Consider the following 18,254-nt stretch of genomic DNA (forward strand, 5'->3'; position numbering starts at 1 on the left):
GACATATGCAGACCTATTATAATCTATGGGTCTGTGCACACATCAATGATTTTTCACTGACTGTGTCTCTGTGTGCGGCGTACAAACTGTCTATGATTGCCGCACAGAGACATGCCCGTTGTTTTCTGGCATCACTGATGTCCCACAAAGCACACTATGGTGTGATCCATGAAACACGTACCAGAAAAAAATGGACATTGAAAATAAGCATTTTTAACTCCCCTTTTCCAGCGACGCTGTGTTCTGCCTCTCCTCTCTGCAGCTTCCTGCCTGGCTCATTACTGTCTGTGTCGTGCATAATGAATATGAAGGACACAGCCTACCCAGAAATACATGCAGAGGTCAGAGAGCGGCAGCCGGATGCAGCACCGCGGGACTCTTCAGCGCCACGGACAGCAGGAGCGGGGACAGGCGAGTATACGTCCATGTGCAATCACGGATCACACAAGGACATGTGCATTTTTTACACGTCAGTGAAAAATGTCTTTTTCACTGACATGTGAAAAAGGCCTTACAGAGATGTGGCCACGATTGCAGAGTAGTGAAGCACCCCTTTAACTGGTTAACAGATGCAGGTGGATCTCTGATCCACCCGCGGCTGGTGGAGGCATATGTCGGCTGATTAAATCAGCCATCAATGTGTGGGGAAAAATACAACTCAGTGTGAATCCCCATCCAAGGCAGGGACACTGTTGATGACAAATATAAGTCATCGATCATGAACAGGTTACAATGAATCTGTCACCAAGCTTTTGCTACCTTATCTGAGAACAGCATAAGATGGGTGCAGACACCCTGATTCCAGCGATGTGTCACTTACTGCCATTTTGATAAAATGCCACTTATCTGCTACAGATCTACCAGTTCTCTGAATGCTGTATAATCACCCACACTGATTGGCAATTTTCTGTGTACACTGTGTATGGACATAAAGCTGACAATCAGGAGTGAGGTTATACAGAGTTCGTGAATAAAGGTCCACTTACACGCAACGACGTATCTAATGATATATCGCCGGGGTCACGGATTTCGTGACGCAAATCCGGCATCGTTAGCGATGGAAAATACTCACCAAATCGTCCATCGTTGACGTGTCGTTCTTTTTCAAAAAAAATCGTTGATTGTTGAGGACGCAGGTTGTTCGTCGTTCTTGAGGCAGCACACATCGCTACGTGTAACACCTCAGGAACGACGAACTACAGATTACCTGCGGTCGCCGGCAATGCGGAGGGAAGGAGGTGGGCGGGATGTTACGGCCGCTCATCTCCGCCCCTCTGCTTCTATTGGGCGGCCGCTTAGTGACGGAGGCGGTTCACCGGCAACAGCGACGTCACTAGGCAGGTAAGTACGTGTGACGGTTCCTAACGATATTGTGCGCCACTGGCAGTGATTTGCCCGTCACGCACAAACGACGGGGGCGGGTACGCTCGCTAGCGATATCTCTGCGTGTAAAGCCCCCTTAAGGAGGACTACATGGCAGCAGGTTTACTAGTCCTCTAACGATTAAATCACCATTTTATGAGAAAGAGATTATCAAAACTGCACTAAGCAGCCCAGTAAGTGACACACCGCTGGATTCAGGGACCCGGTCTACATTATGCTGCTCCCAGATTAGGTGACAAAATTGGTCAAACTCTCTTTAAAAATAATTTCACTTGATAAAAAAGCATTTTGCGCATTTGTTAAGCAATTGCCGGTCTGCTTAGGCAAGACCAATAATTAAGAACACATGTTCCTAGGCCAAAAGGGCGTGAACATTCTGTATTTAAAAAAAAAAAAAAATATTTCCACTTTCAAAATCTTTGTATGCTCAACACATACACAAAAAACAAACAAAAAAAAAAGCTTGCACAGCCATTGTCTTATTCAATAAGCATGGAGCAGGAGGAAGGAAGTTATGGAATCCGCAAAGTTTCCCTAAGACTCTTATACGCCGCTGCTTGTATGCTGTTACTATTGTATAGACAGAAAAACGATTCTAGTGGACAAGAACAAGAACTGTCATACAATAATCGGGTTCATTATTTGTATATTTGTAATGAGTGCAGAGTTGTGATAGGAGAGAAGAAAAAAAAAAAACCAAAAAAACCAAAAACTGATCCCATTTGTGTGGAGTGTGGGTCTGACAGCGGCTACCTCTTGTCCCGACTATTAAACCCCCTATTAGCATTGTGATCAATGTGAACCATGGTAAGGGTCACACAAAACCTGGAGAAAATTAAGGCCTTGCTGTCCTCATCACCCACAATAAGAGAGGTCACTATTGTTACTGTGTGTAACATCTAATCCGTTGCATTATTAATGTGCAGCTCCCCTTCATCAGCATTCTGCCATCATTATAGGTGCTAGAACTTCCCTACTATTGTCCAATAGTTACATGCTTTGAACTGCAAGTTCATTCATCTGGAGGCATCTCTGGCTAGAGCCTCATTAGGCAGCACACAGAAGCAATAGTTAGCAGCCATAATGTTCAACTGTTTTTTTTCCAGGGGTAAAACAGAAAATCTACAAATCGCTTTGTTTACAAATTAAGCCATTTAGCAAACTATCAAATGACTACAAGCTGTCCAAAAGAACAGTGACTATTTAACCCATTAAAGGGAACCTGTTAGCAAAGGAAATGGTATTTGCAGTCTGACAGTGGTATTCTGCTGATAAAAGTGTAGCAGTCTAATTGGAAGTGCAGCTGCAGGGAGAAAATTAACTTATATTTTCCCTGCTGCTGCTTGTTTCCCATCTCTGTAGTGGTGCCAGGGCTGTGCAGGTTGGGAAGTGTACAACACACACTCCACCTGCTCACTGATTGGCACCCTGCTGTGCTGTAGGTGTGTGGAACCGGATGTCAGTAATGAAGGAGGAATGATTATTAAGAGCTCTCTGTGGGTGCGGACCGTTCACAGCCCCAATGACTGGAAGCAAGCAGCTGCAAGGAGAATATAATGTGATTTACTCCCTGCAGCTACATTTCTAATAAGGCTGGAATCACACTTGCGAGTGTAAAAATCGGTCCGATTCTCATGCTAGAAAGTCGGGCCAATTTCTTCTCACTTTTCATCAGTGTGCAGTCAGTGTGCAATCACTTTTCACCCTCAGCAGCTGCTATTCATGTACTGTTATGTACAGGAGCATTTACACTTCTCTGCTACATGATAGAAATGTATTGAGAAAAACGGATGTCACTAGGATGGTGTGTGTGCCGTCCGTGTGACATCCATTTTTTTCACGCACCCATAGACTTGCATTGAAGAGACTCATGCGAGAAACTCACCAAAACACAGCATGCGGCGATTTTTTTCTCAGTCCGATTTGGACTGAGAAGAAATATAGATGGGAGCTGCCTCATTGATTAACATTGGTCCGAGTGCAATGCGAGATTTTCTCGCATTGCCCTCGTGCAAGTTAATCGCAAGTGTGAAGCCGGCCTTCGGCTAGGCTCCTACCTTCACAACAATTTTTTAACGTCAGTGAAAAATGGACTGTTTTTCATGTGTGGTATCTGTTTTTAGAAACTGAATTGGATGCACTGTCTGAACTTTACCATCAATAGACCTAAGGATAGATCATTGAAAAATAGATGTAACAATGGAATACTATTCTATATGGATCCCCACAAACTTTCATGGCTGTGTCTGATCCACTAAAGAAAATGGCATGTTCTTAATCTCACAGACAGGACACTTGGATCAGTTTTTAAAGTGAATGCATGTATGGGTTAATAAATTATTATAGGTTCGTTAGCTGTCAGAAAGAAAAGCGGACAGCACACGGAGGTGCGACAAGCCTGAGAATGCTGCATGTGGGGAACATTGCACTTACCTGCAGATTACCACTATGGCTACTGGTAAACATATGACTGGCTGCCTTTAAAGCACAGAAATGAGTGACAATGCATCAATAGTGACACAAGACAAGGGTGAAATAAAAAAAATAAAAAGACATGCAAACAAAAGCAGAAAGAAACTGCTGTGTCCAAGCAAAGAATAAACAAACCCAGAGCGGAAACTAAAGTACAAGGCTACAAAATAAACAAGGTGTAGCCAGAAATGTTTATCTGAAGGTGAAGTTCATGGTGACAAACATGTGACTCCAGAGAGAAGACCAAGTCTGCCTTCAGTCGGTTGCATGTACAGTCACATGAAACACCGTCAGCATGGAAAGCGGCACCACGGCAAGCAGGAAAGTGAGCAGGAACGCCACACCCTGCCTGGAGAAGGATATCTTGTCCTGTTACTGCAGGAAGTCTACAGCTGACTAAATAGTCACACATACCGGGGCTATCTGTAGCCTAGTGCTTCAAAATTCCCACTTCTATGTCATATTAAATAAAACAGCCCGATCAGAGCTATATAGCCACATTCCCCAGGAGAAGAGCCCGATCAGAGCTATATAGCCACATTCCCCAGGAGAAGAGCCCGATCAGAGCTATATAGCCACATTCCCCAGGAGAAGAGCCCGATCAGAGCTATATAGCCACATTCCCCAGAAGAGCCCGATCAGAGCTATATAGCCACATTCCCCAGGAGAAGAGCCCGATCAGAGCTATATAGCCACATTCCCCAGGAGAAGAGCCCGATCAGAGCTATATAGCCACATTCCCCAGGAGAAGAGCCCGATCAGAGCTATATAGCCACATTCCCCAGGAGAAGAGCCCGATCAGAGCTATATAGCCACATTCCCCAGGAGAAGAGCCCAATCAGAGCTATATAGCCACATTCCCCAGGAGAACAGCCCGATCAGAGCTATATAGCCACATTCCCCAGGAGAACAGCCCGATCACAGCTATATAGCCACATTCCCCAGGATAAGATCCCGATCAGAGCTATATAGCCACAATCCCCAGGAGAACAGCCCGATCAGAGCTATATAGCCACATTCCCCAGAAGAGCCCGATCAGAGCTATATAGCCACATTCCCCAGGAGAAGAGCCCGATCAGAGCTATATAGCCACAATCCCCAGGAGAAGAGCCCAATCACAGCTATATAGCCACATTCCCCAGGAGAACAGCCCGATCACAGCTATATAGCCACATATCCCAGGAGAAGATCCCAATCAGAGCTATATAGCCACAATCCCCAGGAGAACAGCCCGATCAGAGCTATATAGCCACATTCCCCAGAAGAGCCCGATCAGAGCTATATAGCCACATTCCCCAGGAGAAGAGCCCGATCAGAGCTATATAGCCACATTCCCCAGGAGAAGATCCCGATCACAGCTATATAGCCACATTCCCCAGGAGAACAGCCCGATCACAGCTATATAGCCACAATCCCCAGGAGAACAGCCCGATCAGAGCTATATAGCCACATTCCCCAGGAGAACAGCCCGATCAGAGCTATATAGCCACAATCCCCAGGAGAACAGCCCGATCAGAGCTATATAGCCACATTCCCCAGGAGAAGAGCCCGATCACAGCTATATAGCCACAATCCCCAGGAGAACAGCCCGATCACAGCTATATAGCCACATTCCCCAGGAGAAGAGCCCGATCACAGCTATAAAGCCACATTCCCCAGGAGAAGATCCCGATCACAGCTATATAGCCACATTCCCCAGGAGAAGATCCCGATCAGAGCTATATAGCCACATTCCCCAGGAGAACAGCCCGATCAGAGCTATATAGCCACATTCCCCAGGAGAAGATCCCGATCAGAGCTATATAGCCACATTCCCCAGGAGAAGATCCCGATCAGAGCTATATAGCCACATTCCCCAGGAGAAGATCCCGATCACAGCTATATAGCCACAATCCCCAGGAGAAGATCCCGATCAGAGCTATATAGCCACATTCCCCAGGAGAAGATCCCGATCACAGCTATATAGCCACATTCCCCAGGAGAAGATCCCGATCACAGCTATATAGCCACATTCCCCAGGAGAAGAGCCCGATCAGAGCTACATAGCCACATTCCCCAGGAGAAGATCCCGATCAGAGCTACATAGCCACATTCCCCAGGAGAAGATCCCGATCAGAGCTACATAGCCACATTCCCCAGGAGAAGAGCCCGATCAGAGCTATATAGCCACATTCCCCAGGAGAAGAGCCCGATCACAGCTATATAGCCACATTCCCCAGGAGAAGAGCCCAATCAGAGCTATATAGCCACATTCCCCAGGAGAAGAGCCCGATCAGAGCTATATAGCCACATTCCCCAGTAGAAGAGCCCGATCAGAGCTATACAGCCACATTCCCCAGGAGAAGAGCCCGATCAGAGCTATATAGCCACTTTCCCCAGGAGAAGAGCCCGATCAGAGCTATATAGCCACATTCCCCAGGAGAAGAGCCCGATCAGAGCTATATAGCCACATTCCCCAGGAGAAGAGCCCGATCAGAGCTATATAGCCACATTCCCCAGGAGAAGAGCCCGATCAGAGCTATATAGCCACATTCCCCAGGAGAACAGCCCGATCACAGCTATATAGCCACATTCCCCAGAACAGCCCGATCAGAACATGTGAAAACTAAACTTACGCCATCTTGTCTCTGTAACTTACATACAAAAGGGAACTGGTCACATCTTTCTGGAATGATATGCATGCATATACAGCCCCGGTGATGTTATTGCGCAGGCGCATGATTATGGGTGGATACTTGGATGACGCTGGTGAAGTCATTCACAGCGCTGCCCATAATCTTGCGCCTGCGCAATAACATCACCGGCGCTCGCGATTTGAAAACAGTGCTCAGTCCTGCGATAGTGCCACTGCGCAAGACTTCAGGAGCACTGCGGAACATGAGGGTGGCGGCCTCATCTATGTAAATGAACACTGGGGGATGGCGAACAGCGGCAGGAGGGGGAGGAATAACAGACGAAATACAGCCCGCCCCCGGGGCCAGCAAACCTCATTACCATAGCAAAAGGTAATATTTTATAAAGTGTTTATTTAGGTCTGAAAGGGGGGCCAGGAGCAAGATGAACCTTCCTAGAATGCAGCCCAGGAGCTGCAGAAGGGGATACTTTTAGTTTAATAGCGAAAATTCTGGTGACAGGTTCCCTTTAAGAAATACATTTTTAGTAAGGGTATTTTGTTGCATTTTGATACTTGCAATTTTCACATTACAATTCATGCGATTCACAAATTAAATGATCCCAAGGATGGAGATCTATGGGAGAGAAATGCCCTAAGCAGCATGAAAATGGTAAAATGTGCGGAGGTACAAAAAAAAAAAAAGTGCAGTGTATGAATTTCATGTAATAGTTCCCTAATGACTTCTAGAAAACGTATGACCAGAGCATTTATATGCTGCAGATAAAAATGGTATTAAAACAGGTAAAATAATGCTTTATGTAAAGATAGCCTTAGGACTCTCCTTTAGCAAGTAATGGCACAGCCCTGGGGGTTCAGGGACATATTACCACTGATATTACAGCTCCAGGCCATGCCAAATAATGGTGCAGGGTGATCACCAGGTAAATACAAATGAAAGTTCAGCTTTTGCTCCTAGCTGGCAAGGCTCCCAGCCGCATCCACACTTTAACAGCAAACGTCCCATCTATATTCTCCTTCTCTGACATAAATGAACCATCTGTTTCCTTTATCACCATATGTAGACCAGTTTACTCCAAATAATCAATCATGGATACGTAGACTCTGGGAATTAAATAGATAAGAGCCACGTTCCTGGCATAAAATCTAATAAAAGTAGTATACTAATAAAAAGGAAAATCATTTACAGGCAGTAATGCAACCAAACGCCATCACATCAACCGGACCAGACCAAGCAGCAAAGGGTGGGCAGCAGAGCAGGTATAACCCTGTGGAGATGAATGGATGGTCACATCACACCACGGCCCTGGCAGAAGGCGATGGAGGCAGCCACAGAACCAGTCCAGCATTGAAACACAATGGATGTGGAATTGACCATTTCTCATCTTGGTCCTAAGGATTCTTCATTACAGTAGTGCGGCCCAACATCGTGTTATAGCCCAAACTGGTCAAGGTCTTTAAGAAGTCACCCTTCATAGCCGACCATGGAGTTCTGACGAGTGAGTAGTACAGCTGAGAGCAATGGCTTCTAATGGGCACCAACAACTTCCAGGGGAATCTTTTAATCTGAAAATTCTTACTTTGTTACATAAAAGTCAATCTGCTTTGTGAGCTGAACCTCCATCATGTACCTGTCAAGTATCTGTTTTCCTGAAGCAGCAAGTCCGTAGTGTTTTGTGTCTCCAAATCAGGATGGAGATGTATTACCATGATATCTCTCAAAGAACTCACTTCAAAGATTTAGTCCTAAAACAATAACCTGGTGGTGAAATGTGAGAAGTCAGGAATGTGATGGATACACCTGTATATGCCCCAAGTGATGTCTGGTCTAGAATAACCACATACATCAAACACTAAACAGGTGGCCTGAAACCAGAAGTAACTGAATCCCAGGGTTCAGGACTACAACATAGCAGTGCCGTGCTGACCAAGTAATGAATGGACCTGTTGTGTGGAGATAGGTTGTACATGGATGGACTGACACTGGACTGCAGGGAAAGCCTGATAGTGTAAAGATAAATTTAGATTTGTTGGAAATATCTGTCTATAGAAATAAACCATGCTCTCCTAAGCAATCACCTCCACTGGTCTCCATACATCTCTACTGATGACATGACCACACTTGTAACTGTTCAAGTATCTATATAAAGCCAAGGTATAGGGACCAGGCAAGTGGCTCAAAAGAAGTTGAGGGGATTGCCTAGGTGAGCTTGTTTGATTTCAGCAGTGGCACCCACAAATTTTGCTATGGAGGTAAACTGCTCCACCTGAGGCCTTTTTCTTCCCTATTAAAGTGCACCAATCACCAGGATTTTCGTATATAACGTAAAGCCAGTGCTATACTGGCACCTCAGGCTGATTCTATACATACCTGTAGTTGTCAGCTAGGATGTATAGTTTTGAAACACAAGCAAGTACAGCTTGTAAAATTACGTTTTTTTTGATTGGCAGCCAGTGACGAGCAGCTAATAGCTGGGGTGGGTTTGGATAGCAATTCCCGCCCCTCTGCCTTTTCCACCATATATTATTTCTGCCAATTCCATTATAGAAGGTGGTGGCTATAAATAATGGTGGCTAGAAGGACAAAGCTGACATATCCATGTGACCAGAAGGGGCGGGGCCTCAGCCAACAGAAAAGTAATATTGCTTCCTGGTATCAGCAATGTTGGCTGAGGCACCGCCTCTTCTGGTCACATGGTATGACGTCAGCAAGGTCTTTCTACTCACCGCAAGGTCCTTCTAGCCACCATGATTTATAGCCACAACTTAGTAAAACGTCTCTATAATGGTATTAGCGTAAATAATAGATGGATGGAGGAACAACAGGCAGGGGGGCAGGAATCACTTTCAAACCCCTCCCCAGCTATCAGCCGATGTCAAGTCAAAAAGCTGCTCATTTTACAAACTTTACCTGCGTTTCGACAACTATACATCTTAGCTGACAAGTAAAGGTATGTATAGTATCAGCCTGATAAAGCCAGTGCTATACTGGCACTAGGTTATATAATCACCTGCTGATTGGTGCGCTTTAAAGGGAATCAGTCACCAGGTTTTTGCTACCTCGTCTGAGAGCAGCATAATGTAGAGACAGACACTGATTCCAGTGATGAGTCAATTACTGAGATACTTGCTATTATTTTGATAAAATCACTGTTTTCTCAGCTGCAGATCTAGCAGTTATACAGAGCTCCTGAATATGCTGGACTACCTGACAGCACAAGTAGTCCTCTAATGAAAATCTACTGCTGATAACAGTAGTTAAACTAAAGTAAGCAGCCGAGTAAGTCACATCAATTGAATCAGGGTCACTGCCCCTACATTATGCTGCTTTCAGATTAGGTGGCAAAAATCTGGTGACAGATTCCCTTTAAAGGCCTCCATGCTCAATCTGCAGCTGAAGTTGACATGTGGTAGACCTAAGTGTCTGCACTGCAAGTCAACTTCTTCCTTTACTTTAGAAAAGCGGCCTAAACATATTTCACAAAGCCACAGATTTCAATGAGATTGAGAACTTAAATCATTAAAAAAAATAAATAAATATATCACATTACTGTAGGATAGCAATCAAAGACCCTTCAAGTGTTACCAGCTTAAAGGGAACCAAACATCAGGATTTTCATGTATTAGGCCAGTTTCACACGTCAGTGAAAAACAGTGACGTTTTTCACTGGCGTGTAAAACACGCACATGTCCCTGCGTGTGCCGTGATTTACGGCACATGTGGGTTGTCTAAGTGCAATCCGGGCTCCGTTCTCCGTGGCCCGTGATTGCACTTAGAAAACAACTCACCTGCGCCCGCTCCCGCTGTCCATGGTGCTGATCGCTCCCGCGGTGCAGCATCCGGCCGGCGCTGACCCCCGCAGCAGCTGCTTCCGGGTCGGCAGTGTCGCGCATAATGAATATGCGCGACAATAATGAGCCGGCACAGAAGCAGCAGGGAGTACGGGCTGCAGAGGACATCGCTGTAGCCGGGTGAGCAAAAATGGTTTTTATTTTAAAAGCACGTTTTTTTCTGGCACGTGTTTCACGGACCACACCACTGCGTGGTCCGTGGAACATCAGTGATGCCAGAAAAAAATGGACATGTCTCCGTGCGGCAATCACGCACACGCGGGTACGCTGCACGGAGACACGTGCAGTGAAAAATCACTGACGTGTGAGCAGACCCATTCATTATAATGGGTCTGCGTATGTCAGTGATTCTGGTACGTTTTAAAAAAAAGCACAAACGTACCAGAATCACTGACGTGTGAAAGGGGCCTAAGGTGCAGGCACATTGTGTACATACCATTAGTGGGCAGCTCGGATGTTTAGGCTGTGAAATCCAACTTTATAAAGTTTGAAAAATCAAGCACTTTTTGATTGACGTGTGCACCTCGCTGCTAATGTCCTGGCGGGTTATGCACGTGTATCCCCGCCCCCCTACCCGCCTGTTCCTCCCTCTCTCTGATTGTATTCAAATTTCTCTCTTCAGAAACATGGCGCCGGAGTTGGCACCTGCGCATAGCGCTCATCTCCGGCGCCATGTTTCTGAAGCCCGCAGTAGCTAGTATTACCTGCAGCTACGATATCGTGCCGCCCCAGGACACCGTGACCGGGTCTCGCAGCACTGCCGTCACGGGATCATGCGAGTCCATTGTTAACTTGCCTCACCTGACCCCCGATGTCGCTGGCAGGCTGCTGTCGGCTTTTTCTTGTGGCGTCCCGGTGTCCTAGGCGGCTGCTGTGCTGGTACGGTGTCCTGGGGCGGCACGATATCGTAGCTGCAGGTAATAATAGCTACTGCGGGCTTCAGAAACATGGCGCCGGAGATAAGCGCTATGCGCAGGTGCCAACTCCAGCGCCATGTTTCTGAAGAGAGAAATTTGAATACAACCAGAGAGAGGGAGGAACAGGCGGGTAGGGGGGCGGGGAACACGTGCATAACATGCCCGGACATTAGGAGAGAGGTGCACACGTCAATCAAAAAGTGCTTGATTTTTCAAACTTTATAAAGTTGAATTTCACTGCCTAAACACCCGAGCTGCACCCTAATGGTATGTACACAATGTGTCGGATAGTGCCAGTACTGCACAATCCTGATGTTTGGTTCCCTTTAAATACATGGAATCCCTATGGTTTTATTCCAGTGATGTATTTAGATGATAAAAATGAATAATAGAAAGGACAAGTGACAGGAGCACCAAATCCATCACTTGGCTACATGTACAATGCCCTGATATAAACCTGTAGCCTCCTCTGTGTAACTAGAGATGGAGAAGATTTTTGTAGGTCATTCTCTGCTGTCAGGATACGTGCCCTGTAGACTGCATCTATATTCTGCAGACAGCGCCCATTAGCTTCAGCTAAGTATATATGTCACTGCCAAGACAAAACCTACAAGCGTGGGTTTACCGGAGGTGAGGCTTCCCATTGACACAAGTCACAGTTGTACCTCGGTGTATACACTACAGGGTCATTCTGCCATCTTCAATCATTCAGTATGACGGAGAAGAAAGAAGCCTCTGAGTCCTTCCAAACAGTTGTTCTGAGGCATCATCAGACAGGACAGCAGTGCGTTTGTATGAAGGGATGGGAGAGGAGGGAGGGGGCGCCTGTGAATGAATTCCTTTCCTCCTCCTTCTTTATGACTATTCATGTGGAAGAGGGTCAAAAGCAGGATTACAGGATTTATTTCCTCTTCCAACAGGCAAGGCTATTAACCTCTTAAGAGACATTAGCAAAACCGCAGGTAACATGAGGTTCTATAGCTTTAGAGAAGTATGGCTGAGATATCCGGGCACGTCCACAATTACTAGTGTCACACGAGTCAAATCAATCTGCAGATAAATAGGAAGTTCTATTACTCTTAAGGCCGCTTTACACGCAACAACATCGCTAACAAGATATCGTTGGGGGTCATGGAATTCGTGATGTACATCCGGCCTCGTTAGCGACGTCGTTGCGTGTGACACCTACGAGCGACTGCTAACGATCCGAAAAACAGCAAAAATCGCTGATCGTTGACATGTTCCTTTCCCAAATATTGCTCATTTTGGACGCAGGTTGCTTGTCGTTCCTGAGGCAGGACACATCGCTACACGTGACACCCCGGGATCGACGAACAGCGTTCCTGTGTCCTCCGGAAACGAGGTGGGAGTGACGTTAATGCGGCTGCTCTCCGCCCCTCCGCTTCTATAGGTGGCCCGCTGTGTGACGTCACTGTGACGCCGCATGAACCGCCCCCTTAAAAAAAAAAAAAAAAAAAAAAAGAAAGAAAAAAAGGTTGTTTACCGGCCACAGCGACGTCGTTAGAAACGTATGTGCGTGTGATGCGTACTAGCGATATTGTTCGCCACAGGCAGCGATTTGCCCGTGACGCACAAACGACGGGGGCGATCGCTAACGATGTCGCAGCGTGTAAAGTGGCCTGTAGGCCCAGAGTCCTATCCTCCGGTAGCCGCTGTCGGGTACGGCCCCTCAGTCACAGAGTGCAGTGCTGTCAGTATGCTAAACACTTAGCGGCCGCGATAAAGGCACGGACACGAGTCGCTTCTGTTTCCAGATCGCCTCTTAAAAATTACGTGGCTGTTTTTATTGGACTTGTGTTGTTTTTGGTTTAACAAATCAATTTAACTTTTAACATGAAAATCACAGCGTCTGGCATGGCTGCATCGCTTTGCCACCATGTATCTGTACTGTAAGGAATAAATCACCCGGCTACACGAGCCTCGTATCCTCTAACTAGACCTTCCTCGCTGTGACTGGCAGACCATGGACTCCCAGGCATGGTAGCTCCAACAGCACTTTGCACACGTGTGTGAGATTTAACAGTCATACCAAGAGCGGCAGTACACAGAAGCCATCAATCACACAGGGAAAGGACTGGTCTAGGAGATGTCCCACTGGACTAGTCCTGCGCGTCAATAGCTTAAGCAACCATAGAACGGCACATAAATTACTTTCTGCATACAGGACTCTGCATACATACCACTATAGTGAGTGTAAACAGTCAGGTGCCACTTAGAGATGCCTCAAATTTATCATAAATAGAATGAACCATTATGATAAATTGGGCATGTTGGGACTGTCTAGTCTCAGGGTCAATAATTAGACATTATCGATAGTTACACCAATATTCTACCCTTGTGCCCCCTAAATAAATCAATCACTTCTCCTATTTCACACAATACAGGCAAATTTCTGTATTACTGACAAGTGCGGGCTCATTTTCAGACCCACGGACCCGGACATTCACCAGCAGGTTTAGGCACGGGAGTGCCAGCTGTACTTCATGTTTGTCAATGCAGCACTGTGATCAAGACCGATTATTTGAAATCTTGTTCTGTCGCCTTCACATATTTTGTATAAACCACATCTATAATTAAAGACTTTGCATATTGAACTGTGTGCAGTGATTCTCTTTATATTGACCCAAACTGACAGCATCATGGATGAGCGTGGAACGGACAATACAGGAGGCCTGGGCGGATAGAAGAATCTAGGCAGACGTATGTGGGATACATGTGAACAGATCACAATAGAGCTCCGTACAGGAAACAGGATTTGGTCAAGAATGGGATCGGTTCAATGCGCTTCCTTTGCCTTCAACAGGAACTTACAAGCAAACAGCCAGATAGCAGCAACGTGTCCCCATTTATCGGGACCTACAGGCACAGAAAGCCCGAGCGTGTCACTGAATGGCAGTTGCCTGACGAGAACCTGGACATGGCCATCAGTGTGACAATACGGCATGGAAAAATCTGAATATTCATTGTCCATAAAATGAATAAAGGGCTTATACCCTTGTTTCACAGTAGTGGACATTTACTTAAATATGAAAGACGGGGGGGGGGGGTTGGGCGCGACCAGTTCGATCGGATGTAAAAGGAGCGGAAGAGCAGAGCTCGGCACAGTTTAGTAGACAACCTCTCATGTCAGTGACTCTGGTATTTCCCATCTCTAGTATCCTGTTTCCTTATTATATGTGCACAGGACCCTAGGGATGATGATGTGCCCCTGTACGCCATATGCTGGAGGTTTATGACTCACACACTGAGGCGCAGCCAGCATGCCTGTAGGAGGGGGGGAGGGGAAATTACAGCGCAGGTATTGTAGGTGCACAATTAGTAGGGTACAAAATTTAAAAAAAAAAAACAAAAAAAACAAGAAGGAACGAACAACATTATTTTATTCCTTCTTGAAAATGTTGTGCACCCAAGAAGTGATGTACAGGTGCCCGATCTCCAGGCGCGCCCCCTAGAGCTGTACCGACCCAAACATGGCTCCAATGGGGCTCACCTGCCCAACCGCTCACTGGTCTCCAGGACATAAGCTGTGAGCCAAGGGTCTCCAACACTGTGCGGCCCACCCTGAGACAGGGGACGACATGACGCGGCCCACCCTGAGACACGGGACGACAGGGGACCACAGGACGCGGCCCACCCTGAGACACGGGACGACAGGGGACCACAGGACGCGGCCCACCCTGAGACACGGGACGACAGGGGACCACAGGACGCGGCCCACCCTGAGACACGGGACGACAGGGGACCACAGGACGCGGCCCACCCTGAGACACGGGACGACAGGGGACCACAGGACGCGGCCCACCCTGAGACACGGGACGACAGGGGACCACAGGACGCGGCCCACCCTGAGACACGGGACGACAGGGGACCACAGGACGCGGCCCACCCTGAGACACGGGACGACAGGGGACCACAGGACGCGGCCCACCCTGAGACACGGGACGACAGGGGACCACAGGACGCGGCCCACCCTGAGACACGGGACGACAGGGGACCACAGGACGCGGCCCACCCTGAGACACGGGACGACAGGGGACCACAGGACGCGGCCCACCCTGAGACACGGGACGACAGGGGACCACAGGACGCGGCCCACCCTGAGACACGGGACGACAGGGGACCACAGGACGCGGCCCACCCTGAGACACGGGACGACAGGGGACCACAGGACGCGGCCCACCCTGAGACACGGGACGACAGGGGACCACAGGACGCGGCCCACCCTGAGACACGGGACGACAGGGGACCACAGGACGCGGCCCACCCTGAGACACGGGACGACAGGGGACCACAGGACGCGGCCCACCCTGAGACACGGGACGACAGGGGACCACAGGACGCGGCCCACCCTGAGACACGGGACGACAGGGGACCACAGGACGCGGCCCACCCTGAGACACGGGACGACAGGGGACCACAGGACGCGGCCCACCCTGAGACACGGGACGACAGGGGACCACAGGACGCGGCCCACCCTGAGACACGGGACGACAGGGGACCACAGGACGCGGCCCACCCTGAGACACGGGACGACAGGGGACCACAGGACGCGGCCCACCCTGAGACACGGGACGACAGGGGACCACAGGACGCGGCCCACCCTGAGACACGGGACGACAGGGGACCACAGGACGCGGCCCACCCTGAGACACGGGACGACAGGGGACCACAGGACGCGGCCCACCCTGAGACACGGGACGACAGGGGACCACAGGACGCGGCCCACCCTGAGACACGGGACGACAGGGGACCACAGGACGCGGCCCACCCTGAGACACGGGACGACAGGGGACCACAGGACGCGGCCCACCCTGAGACACGGGACGACAGGGGACCACAGGACGCGGCCCACCCTGAGACACGGGACGACAGGGGACCACAGGACGCGGCCCACCCTGAGACACGGGACGACAGGGGACCACAGGACGCGGCCCACCCTGAGACACGGGACGACAGGGGACCACAGGACGCGGCCCACCCTGAGACACGGGACGACAGGGGACCACAGGACGCGGCCCACCCTGAGACACGGGACGACAGGGGACGACAGGATGCGGCCCACCCTGAGACACGGGACGACAGGGGACGACAGGACGCGGCCTTTCAGATTACGAGGGTAGGAACTATTTGGGTTTTTAATATGATTTGGTGATTGCATAAAGGAGGCCTCATTACTGGAGATGCGCCTGGTCCAGGGCAACCTCTGCTACACCCACCCCCGGACCAGAGGAGCCCTTGGAGAGGTATGGACAAATGTCAGTGAAAATCAGACAATGAGGCAGAGACTCCCCTCACACTCTGGCTGTATGCAGGGTTATGTCACGACATGTGTACATTATGTTGTGAAGGAGTCTGTATCGCAGCAGCAGGTGTGTCTGGCCTGCAGCACGGGGCCGCCTCTGTCACAGACAGCAGGGGCTACAGCACATCAGCAGGCGGCCAGCGACCACAGCGCGGCCCGGGGAAGAAGCACCATAACAGCGGGAGGAGAGCGGGGAAGGAGGAGCGGGCCCAGGGTCAGGGGTTCCCACGGAGAACATTCGGGGTAGGCCCGGGGAGGAGGAGGCCGGGGACAGGGGCCGGGTGCGGGCAGGAGGAGGCCGGGGACAGGGGCCGGGTGCGGGCAGGAGGAGGCCGGGGACAGGGGCCGGGTGCGGGCAGGAGGAGGCCGGGGACAGGGGCCGGGTGCGGGCAGGAGGAGGCCGGGGACAGGGGCCGGGTGCGGGCAGGAGGAGGCCGGGGACAGGGGCCGGGTGCGGGCAGGAGGAGGCCGGGGACAGGGGCCGGGTGCGGGCAGGAGGAGGCCGGGGACAGGGGCCGGGTGCGGGCAGGAGGAGGCCGGGGACAGGGGCCGGGTGCGGGCAGGAGGAGGCCGGGGACAGGGGCCGGGTGCGGGCAGGAGGAGGCCGGGGACAGGGGCCGGGTGCGGGCAGGAGGAGGCCGGGGACAGGGGCCGGGTGCGGGCAGGAGGAGGCCGGGGACAAGGGTTGGGTAGAGGGCGGCCGGGTGCAGGCACGAGGCGGCCGGGGACAGGAGCCGGGTGCGGGCAGTAGGAGGCCAGGAGACAAGGGCCGGGCAGGAGGCGGACAGGGGCCGGGAGAAGGCGGCCGGGTGCGGGCAGGAGGACAGCTCACCGCTCTGCTCTTACCTGGATGTCCGCCGAGCCCCGGCCTCACATAAGTTACTTGCTCCTCACAGGCTGCTGCCCGGACACGTCCTCCTCACTCTCTGAGGGACACGGCGGCCATGGTCAGCGGACACTCCGACGGTAATCACTCCATGGCAGTAATGAAGCCCCGGGCCGTGCACTTTGCTCTCTCCCCTCCTCCGCCAGGCTGACACATCCAGGGTCCGGTCCTGTGATCTCTCCCACCCTCCGAACAGTCCAGGGGGCGGGGAGGAGGCGGAGGCTGCAGCGGCTGGGGACTGGCTGCGGCGGCTGTAGGCGGTGTGCGCGCGGGGGGCCGCCTTCTGTGCATGGGCCGCTCCAGGGGAGGACGGGGGGCGGCAGTGCCGGAGAGGAAGCGTGAGCCCAACATGGCGGCCGGCGGGGAGACTCAGGCTGTCAGGGAGCGACTCCGACAGCTAGCCTCCCTGGAATACCGCTCACAACACGGGACGGAGCCTGACAGAACACATCGTACACACAGGGACATATACACAGTGATAGGGATATATAGTATATACAGGGACATATACACAGGGATAGTGATATATAGTATATACAGGGACATATACACAGGGATAGTGATATATAGTATATACAGGGACATATACACAGGGATAGTGATATATAGTATATACAGGGACATTATATACAGGGATAGTGATATATAGTATATACAGGGACATTATATACAGGGATAGTGATATATAGTATATACAGGGACATATACACAGGGATAGTGATATATAGTATATACAGGGACATTATATACAGGGATAGTGATATATAGTATATACAGGGACATTATATA

The 18,254-nt window shown here is 50.0% G+C and overlaps 1 protein-coding gene across 1 annotated transcript in view; it reads right to left on the bottom strand.

Annotated features, from left to right (window-relative positions):
* YES1 (YES proto-oncogene 1, Src family tyrosine kinase) overlaps nt 1–17,681 on the bottom strand; it is a 107,517-nt gene extending 89,836 nt beyond the window's left edge. Inside the window, exon 1 of the mRNA XM_075314479.1 lies at nt 17,426–17,681. The gene's annotated coding sequence lies outside the window, so the exon portion shown is untranslated. The remainder of the gene's footprint in view (nt 1–17,425) is intronic.
* Nucleotides 17,682–18,254: the final 573 nt, after the last annotated feature.

This window comes from Anomaloglossus baeobatrachus, chromosome 6, assembly GCF_048569485.1.
Source record: "Anomaloglossus baeobatrachus isolate aAnoBae1 chromosome 6, aAnoBae1.hap1, whole genome shotgun sequence".
NCBI classification, from domain to species: Eukaryota; Metazoa; Chordata; class Amphibia; order Anura; family Aromobatidae; genus Anomaloglossus; species Anomaloglossus baeobatrachus.